Source organism: Anser anser, assembly GCF_964211835.1.
Source record: "Anser anser genome assembly, chromosome: 5".
NCBI lineage: Eukaryota > Metazoa > Chordata > Aves > Anseriformes > Anatidae > Anser > Anser anser.
Window position 1 is genome coordinate 54,163,205 of NC_139725.1, and position 9,283 is coordinate 54,172,487.

The following is a 9,283-nucleotide window of genomic DNA, read 5'->3' on the forward strand; positions in this document are numbered from 1 at the left end:
AAGACTTCAGCGTGAGGCTCGAAGACTGATGAATCCACAGGAACAGCAGTTCTGTAAATGATTAATGAGTGCCTTTATTATTCATGCCTGTGTCAGGTGCTGCCAGGGGAAGTCCCAGTGCAATCTGCCACGCTGCCGCCGCCACGTGCAGGTGCTCTGCGGGATGCAGCTTTGCTTTGCCAAATGCCAGCTGTAACATCAGTGGCAGAAAAGCGCTGCTGAGACACCGCCGTCTTTTTATGGGTGTTTATTTTTTGCTGTTTGCCATTAGTGGATGGATTTCAGGGTTTTATAGAGTCGGGATAGTCGATGTTGGTGGATTGTGTTGTGGGTCATGCAGCACGTTGCACAGGATGATAGACTACAGGATGATAATGGTCTTTCCTAGCGGTTAAAATTTAACAGAGGTTTCATCTAGCATTCTTTTTGTGGCCAGCAGCAAGGATGGAAATTCGTTTGGAGTCCACACACAGATGAGCAGCAGTCAAACCGTTTGATCTGGACTTTCCCCAAATCCCACAGTTTTCACATCTGGCCTAAGCCTCTGGAGATGAGCCTGTGATGCTGTCCCCAGGAGGGACGTTCACGGCTGACCTTGGTGACTCCAGTGCCCTGCAGCCAGCGCTCTAATTACCCACATCATTATCGCAGCCTGCCCTGCTGCAAGTGTTATTGAGGAGTACAGGGATTCGCTAGGAACACTCATTCCGATGTAGGACAATGTAATTATTATTGCCATCAGAGAAGGGAATGACTAATAAGGACCTTCAGAGAGTGTTTCATTCATCCTTCACTCCATGGCTTCAAAGACAACTTTAAAAGGCATAATTAAATAGCTTGAGTGCTAAAACTGCCTGGGTGCTTTTAGTTAATTTCTTTCCAATATCAAGACATAAAGTGGACAATAATTTCCCAGCAGGCCGACATCTCCACCCTTAATGAGCTAATGGAGCAGACATCTGTCTCCTCTCACGTTTTGCTCTTGCCGTGCGTCCCTACCTGTTGTTCACTTTTTTTTTTTTTTTTTTAACCCAGAACAGGCAACTGCTCCATTTTCATCCCGTTCCAGCGTCTCTTTGCAGAACATCTCCCACCCACACATCACAGTGCTGCTATTCTGATGACCATCCGCATGAAAGACTAGCAGAAGACTTGAATGAGCTGACGTGTTTCTTGCTCAGCACCAGCCTTTTCACCCCTGTGGTGAAAACGCTAGCTCCATCAGCCCGCACCAAGGGGTTTTCCTGGCTCCGGCTGCTGTGCTGGTGGATGCCGTGGAGCGGCTTCTCCTGCTCTCACCTTACGGCTTGCAGCATCCCTACCACTGTGAATGGGGGAACGAATGGTCACCGTATTGCAGCTCCTCCCTGCCCCTTTTAGCAAATTTGTCCTTGTGGGAGACTGTGTCAATGTGTCAATGCCAATTTTTTATAACCAGACAAAAACCTAAGCTAGAGCCATGCCACTAACTCTCGGTGAATTCAGTGCTTTATAGAATTAATTTTAAAATATTCTGCTTTGTTACTGTTAAAGCAACTCAATCTGATTCAGGTTCTCTCTTCAGTAAAGTGCCTAAAAATGAGTTATATCTCTTAAATAATTTTGAAAAAGTAAAAAAATAATGTTTAATTATACCAACAAATGCTTTTCTGACCTTTTTGGATTGAAGTCAACTTCCAGAAATAGCAAAGCAGGTGGCTGGAACTTACACCTGCGTACATTGAGTGAGGTTGTTAAAATTAATGGAGGAATACCAATGTAAAGGAGGGATAATGAATTTGATTAGTTTTATTACTTCCTCCAGTGCTACTGAGAGACACCAACCCATTTGCAGGAGATGCTGTAAGACACTTTCAGGCGCATCAGAACTCAGCAAATGGGCAAGCCTAATGAGCTTCTTAAATGATTAACTACACATCCTCCTTCCCACGCTGGAGACCAATTAGTGAAGGCAGACATTTTCGTGGGGCAGTCAGATCGAGGCCAGACATTTTGAGCTGAGGCGTAACACCGACCTTTCTGCTCAAGGTGGTGGACAGGTGAGCTGTGCTGGTGCAAGCTGGTGTGCCCCAGCTCTTACCTCGCGCCACGCCACACGTTACCAGTCCCATTTTAAGGCAGGTAGCCGCTGAGACTGTTGCTCCCCATCATCATGCACGGCCCAGCAGAGCCGGCAGCAGGGGAGGACAGAGGAGCTGCAGGGGTAACCCCGTCCGAGGAGCCGGGGCAGCAGCACCAGCCAGAGCATCAGAGGAGGATGGAGAGCAGGGCCTGATCCTGCAGACACAGATGATGGCAGAGGCTCGTCAAGGATCTGGCTTTGTGCTATAGGCACATTGAAAATTGCCTTGGTAAACAACATTCCCAGAGGGGATCCTTCTGAGTAGGTCAGAAGAAAATCTCAGTTCTATGCAAAACAACAATGCTTAATTATAGCAGTACAAAATTTTGCTGTCCTTGGTGGTCTGCTAGCATCTGGCTATAACAAACTCTTTAAATGTGAGTTCAGACAGAAATCAATATAATATTCTCCACTCGTTAACATTTATTAAAACATTTTTGTTAAACATTTTATTAAAACATTTTTGTTAAAAAATCTTTGATCAATTACTTAATTAATTATGGACAGTCAAATTTTATTTATTGTTTGTGATGAACCTGCTAAAAGTAGGCAGCAAGTTTCAAAAATCTGTGCGTACCCTTCCCTGACAGTGGGTACGGCCATTGGTATGGTTAAGGTGCAGGTGAGGGGGGAATGTTGCTCGGACAGAGCTGTACCTGCAGCTCTTTCTCAATGCCATCCAGTAAACGTAACAAGCTGATAATGTTGGCAAACTGAACCAGAGCAGGCACATTTATAAATTACCGCATGAAGAAGAGGTAAATATGTGTAAGCAGGCACTCAGCAGAAAGATCAGGTACTTGTCCTTTTGGTTTATACATATGTAGGCCCGTGTATGTTATCTACATAGCATATAGATTATATATGTGCTATACAGGTATGATATACACGATATAACACTAAAATAGAGGAAGAAGGGCAAAAAAATAAATGTATTTTCCATGGGTCTACCTCCAGCTGGTCGGAGCACGCTCACACGAGCATCTCCACCGGTTTCCAGCAGAGGGCAGCCACATCCCCCCGCAGGGCTGGCAGGCAGGGGGAGGGAGCAGAGCAGGCACGGGCAAACCGGGCGTCTTAAAAAAGGAGCTGTATTTATGCGCTCGTGGCCTTACTGATTCCAGTAGTGCTCAAACAGCCTTCAAACCTGCCCCCAAAGCTGATGAACCACCGGGCTGGGGGCAAAAACCTCATTCCTAATGCTACAGCCAGAGTTTTCACGGCCTCCCGAAAAAAGCCCAAACAGGTCTCGTGAGGCAGCCAAGGTATCAAAGCTCTGTGTGAAGCCAAATATGAACGCAGGAGGCCAGGGGGTCAGCAGGCATCTCCCCTAGCTTCTTCGGGCACTGTGGGTGCCGGAGGAGGGTGCTGCAGGAGGACACCAGCAGTGCCACCAGCACCAAGGCACCGGGAGTCGGAGAGGTGCCGTGTGTTAGTCCCTTTGTTATGCTAATACCAGGTGGAAAGCAACGCCAATATTAATTGCAAACCCGCGTAGCCACACTACTTTGAGCCAAGCAGGCATCATAATAAAGCTGAGAAGCTTTGTGTTTTATTTTAATTAACTCAACAAGAAAGGCAATTTAAATGAAATGTTTTCTGTTGTGTTCCCCGATGCTAATCAGCAACTCATTATCTTTAATCACAGCAGCATTGCTTTTCTTCTTTCTCGGGTAGAGAGGTAGAGCACGAATGAGCGGTGGCACACGCTGAAGGTTATGAGTGCAGCGACGTGAGGTTAGAGAGGGGAAGAAACCGGTGGCCATATGGAGGGAGATGTGGGAGGGAGCTGGGCCCTGGCACCAGACCCACAAGCAGTGGGCTACTGCTGGGCTCCAGCCCTGCCCGAGGGGCAGTTTCCCCATGTAAAAGCCTCTGTGCTTCTCCAGCTGCAAGGCCAGCCTGCAAAAGTGTAGCTAGGCTTTGGATCCTTACAAAAATATTTATAGTGTGCTGCTTCCTTGAGTTCATATTCTCCTACATCCTCCTGTCTCACCCACTGAAGGCAGCTGACCAGGAGAATAACAGCCCTGCTAGTTCCTGCAGCTTTTGGGTACCAAGCCCAAATGTCATTTTGGAAACATCAAGTATCTGTAAGAGTCTCTGAATTTTAAGGCTTGATATGTTACCTTATTTTTGTGTAACACCAGTCTTGCAACAAACAATACCAATAAATTCAGTGATACTTTTAATAAATTTCTAGGGCTAGAGGTGTATGCACGAGACAATATTTTGCAGTATTATATTACATAGTGAGAGAGTTTAGGTAATGGATAACAAGCTGGAGATAAATTACCCAAAATAATGAAATCTTTGCCTGGAAGATCCAAAAGCCAAATTAAATCCAGATGCAATCCAGAAACAGGGCCAAAACAAAAAGCCAGGTTTTGGCTGAGGTTTTATAAAACCTCATCCAAGACATTGAGTTTGCACAGCCATCCCACCTCAGAGATTTTATTTGTCTGGATCACTGATAAGAGGAGCTAGAAGCTTTAGCTTTTGTCAGATTCCATAAGAAACAATTCAATGCAGAGCAAAAGCAGCCAGAACACCAAACACTGAACTCTACTGATGGGCATTCAAAGTGCTGAGGGGACTGTCAGAGGCCTGTTGCCAAGCTGTAAGTGTTGCATACGGCTCAGCGTTGGCCCGGCGCGCTGAGGGCTGATGGCAGAGCTCCCACTGACTGCAGCACCGGGCACCGCGTGCCTGCCCGGCCCTGCTGGCAAGGAGCCGGGGCTGTGCGGGATGCAGGCAACAGGCACCAGAGCTGGCCCTGTGGGGGGTCACGCCAAATTCTCACTCGTCGCCTAAGGTCTATAATTCACCATCTAAAAGTCTGTGAGATCCTGTGGTTCTTAGGTTCCTTCTGCAGCTCTACGCTGCTGCGAGTCCATTTGTTTTGGGGTGGGTTCAGCACATATCATGATAGTGCGTGTTACATCAGACAGATCTTGGGAAAAGGTTACCACTTTATTGTTGTTATTATTATTTGTGCATTTGAACTGGTCAGAAAAAATCCAGTCCATTCAACATTTAGTTTGTACATGAACACATGGATTGCTTTGCACATAAATTGCTTTCCTGCTCCACATATCTTCAGAAAGCCTCTGTAACCTTTTCCTGAAGATGGAGGTAAATGACCACCCAAAATATTCATCAGGGATAATGAAGGGTCAAGAGCTGAGAAAGCACATGAATGTTTTAGAGCATCAGCCACAGCCGGCATCTGTGCTTAGGTGTGCATATGTATTTCACATTTCCTGGCCGTAATCGTAGATACCACATGATGCTGAGGGTCAAATTCAGCCCTGGCATAACTTCAGTGAAATCAGATCATCTGCCTTTGGGTAACTGGTGCTGCACCAGGGACTAATGTGGCCCCTGGTGTTTAATTTAGATCATATTCAGTTTGAATTAGCAGTGGTTGCTTCACCCAGCAGGCAGGCTTTGCAAACTGGAGTTTTCTCTTCACCTCATGCTGTGTGTGTCCCCGTGCATCTTCTTCCAGCTTTGAAAAATTATTCTCTTTTGTCCTATTGTATCTAAGGGAAGTTTTCATCAGTAGGGAGAAAAATGTGGATTAGCCAGATGCAGATCTGCTCTCCTCTCTGCTAGGGAGCACTGGAGGAAGAGTTTTGCCAAGGGAAGCAGTAGTGGAGAGCATTGTTGATGTAGATAGAAGTAGAAAGTCTGCCCTGAGGACAGCTTGTCAAATGAAGCCTCCTGTGCCATTAATTACAGTTCCAAGGTGCAGATGAAATATGGATGTGATAGAAGAGGTTTGCTTTTTAATGTATTGTTGGAACATTTTTTTTAAAGAGACAGCATCAAGCCAAGTCTTCAGCTCATAAATAACAGTTTTTCTTTCCTTGTTGCTCTTGTTGCAAGAAAAGTCTCTTGTCATCTCATTTCCAAAGCACTGACGGTTACGTCTCTGGTTACATCTCCAAAAGAGGATTTTTTTCTTGGGGAGCCCAAGACTGACGTACTTTCTGCGGCCACGTCAGTTCTCACATCAGTGCTGTTATCACTTGCAATATCTAGAATTGCGAAAACAATCCCAGATTCATTTATTTTTGAGGGAATTACAATGCAAAATGAACTCCAAACAAAATAGACAATTAGAATGTGACAAATTATAATTCAACTCTGGTTAGTATTCTCTATGCCGTATCAAAAGCATAACAAGACCTTTAATGAAAACACAGCATGAAAGTACTAATTATAGAAGTAGCTGAGATCTCAGCCAGGGCAGGAACTCCAATAATACGCACAGTGTAAACAAGCAGGATGAAGCAGCTCTTGCCCAGGACAGATTACAAAAGGAAACTTTGCTATCTATGGCTTACAGAGGGAAACTGAGGCACAGAGAAATTTAATCTCTTGTTTAGTGTCATGGAGGCAATCACCAGCAGGGCCACGAACTAAACTTAGCCTGCTGGGCCGCAGAGGCAGGCTGCATTCCTGCCCTGAGCACCGCGGAGCAATAAATAGCAGGGAGCAGAGAAACTGAAAGGAGCCATGGGAGGAGCGCTGGTGGCTCTCCCTGAAGTTTGCGGTGGCCTGGCGGATCAGCAATATGGCCGGGGAGAAGGGTCTACAGCGAGGAAAGCTGTGCCTCCCCGTCCCTCAGCAGTGCGGAGGGCCTGGTGATGGAAACAAGGTCAGGGAGGAAGGTGAAGGTGATGGAGGAACAAAGAGAAACCCTCCTGGACCCTCACCCTCATCCCACGGCCCCATCACCCCACCTGTGCCTGCAGCAGGGCCGGGTTTGGGGCTCTGCGTGGCTGCACGGACAGCCAGGCCCTGTACTGCCTGTCTGCTTGCTGCTACCAGGACGGAAACCCCTTCATGCTGCCAGCCTTCCTCTGGTGCGGCAGCCTTAAGTCGGGCAGATCTCTGCCCGTTACTGAGCCACAGCTATTTTCTGAAAAGTGCAGGGGCTTGGAGCTAGCCAGCAGGTTTAGGATTTATTATGGAAGGGACTGTGCAAATCATGTTTCTTGGGGAAGTGGCGATGAAAAGGGACATTGAACTGGCAAGAAAGCACCGGGCCAAACTCTGCCCGTAGACGGGTGGATGCGAGTCTCGGCTGCTGCGGTGCCAGCAGTGTTTGCCTTTCCAAGGGCTCTGGGAAGACGAAGCAGACCTTAGGTAGGGGTCTGGGGAAGGTGTGCCTCGCTCGGACGCTGTGCCCCCCGAGAAGGGAGATGTAACCTTTGGGAAACGAGCAGCAAGGTCTGTGAATGCATGCGTGCTGAAAGGAAAACTGTGCTTGGCTCTCTCCCTCCCCTGCCCCCCCGAAAAACTCAGCTCCAAGGAAAAACTCTCCAAATGGAAATACGATTGCCACATTGCCCTTTGCAAAAGAAACAACTTGACATTTGACCATACGTGGAATTTCCTTAGATGTGGGCTCTGCTGCGAGACAGATTGCTCTTAGGCCTCTGCTGCTTTCTAAACTAAAAGAAAAAGATATCAACAGTAGATTAATTTTCAGCCCTGTAGCCTTTGCATTTCTCTGGTCTATTCCTTGCGAGCTTAACATCCCATCATTAATAAGGCTCTGTAATATTAAGTATGGTATAGCAACGTTAACATATGTATAATTTTTGAGGTGAAATGTTGGGAAATACCCACTCACAGTGCTTCAAGGGTGCCAGGATCCCTGACTAGCCCACGTTACCTGCTGCAGCTGTGTCCTGGGACTGCACTTGGGCCCACCTGGCTCTGCTCCGAACAGGCCCCATTGATTACCTACATCCCAGGGTTTGTAGAGACAAGTGCTCACCCGCTTCTACCCGTTCACGTCCTTTCTGCGGATCGATAAAGCTAAGGAGTGGACCCAGGGCACAGCAGGAAGGCTGGCTTGGCTGTGTGCCCAGGGGGGCAAAGGCACTGCTCGGAGGAGGCGCAGCTCAGGCCTGCGCGAGGCAGCCCGGGGGGCCATGAGGCTCCTGACTGCCGCGAGGTGGGAGCCCCTGGCTCTGCTGCTCCCTCGCTGCGTGTCACAGCCCTGGGATTCCCCTGAGTGCCCCAGGCAGCGAGTGTGTGATGCCTATGTACAGAAATGGGAACAGGAGACGTCCAGTCCTCAGATCAGCCCTGGATGAGAGCCGGAGTCTGAGAAGGAAGCAGCAGCTTCATGCATCAAATCAGGAAATTCCAAGGAAACTTGCCCCTACAATTTTAAAGCATTAAACCTTCCACCTGTTCTTCCCTTGGCTTCCAGGGCAGGCTGTGGCATTTGCCCATGCATTGAAAGGAACCCTTGCTGCAGGAGCACCGAGTATCTTGAGGAAGATCCTAAAGTATTTTGTCACAGCAGTGACTCCCAAGGCTGGTGGACACCAGACGAGCCACCACACCACCGGAGCTGTGGGCATTCAGTGCTTCATGAGCATTGAATGGAAACAGATACCCCCCAACCCCCCCCCCTTTTTTTTTTTTTGACAACAATAAGCAAGTTGGCTTCATTGAGACTTTCCTTTTTGCAAGCAGCACAGCAATTTGACAGCCTGGTTTAGTGACAGCCCGCTTGTCCCTCACCCCTTTCGTAGCAGGACCAGGCTCCTCTGCCACAATGCCTTGGCCTCACTGGGTGACCTTGGGAAAGTCATCTTCCACCCTGCTGGGACTTCTGCATCCCAGTGCTGCCAGCAGGAGACTTACAATTGCCCCAGCAATTCTCCTCACCCCCAACGTGACTTACAAAGTGGTAATAATCTGCTTTCTTTGCTATTCCCATGGAGTCTTGTCCTCCTTGCAGAAATCACCAGCAAGGTCACGGCTTCCGTTAATTGTGGCTGTGTTTATTGTAAGAAGGAGGCGTCCCCGCATGACTAAGAATGAAAACTCCACCCTGGTCGTTCCTGCTGTCAGGCACCCTTGACAAATGTTTGCAAAGAAGCAAATTAAAGTGGGTTGTAAAGTGGATCGTATTGCACCACAGTACGAAATTCATAGATAACCTAATGAATAATTTCCCCTGCTGTTCAGCTCTGATTCCATTAGCAATTCCTTAATTAATTCTGTCTCCTTGCCCGGCAGGCCTGCACCCAGTGCTGTGGAGCCAGCAGCCGCTTTGGTGGAGCACATCAGCGGTTATTGACCTGCGGCTGAAGGAGGAGGCTTTCATTTCCTCACACCAAGTTTCGG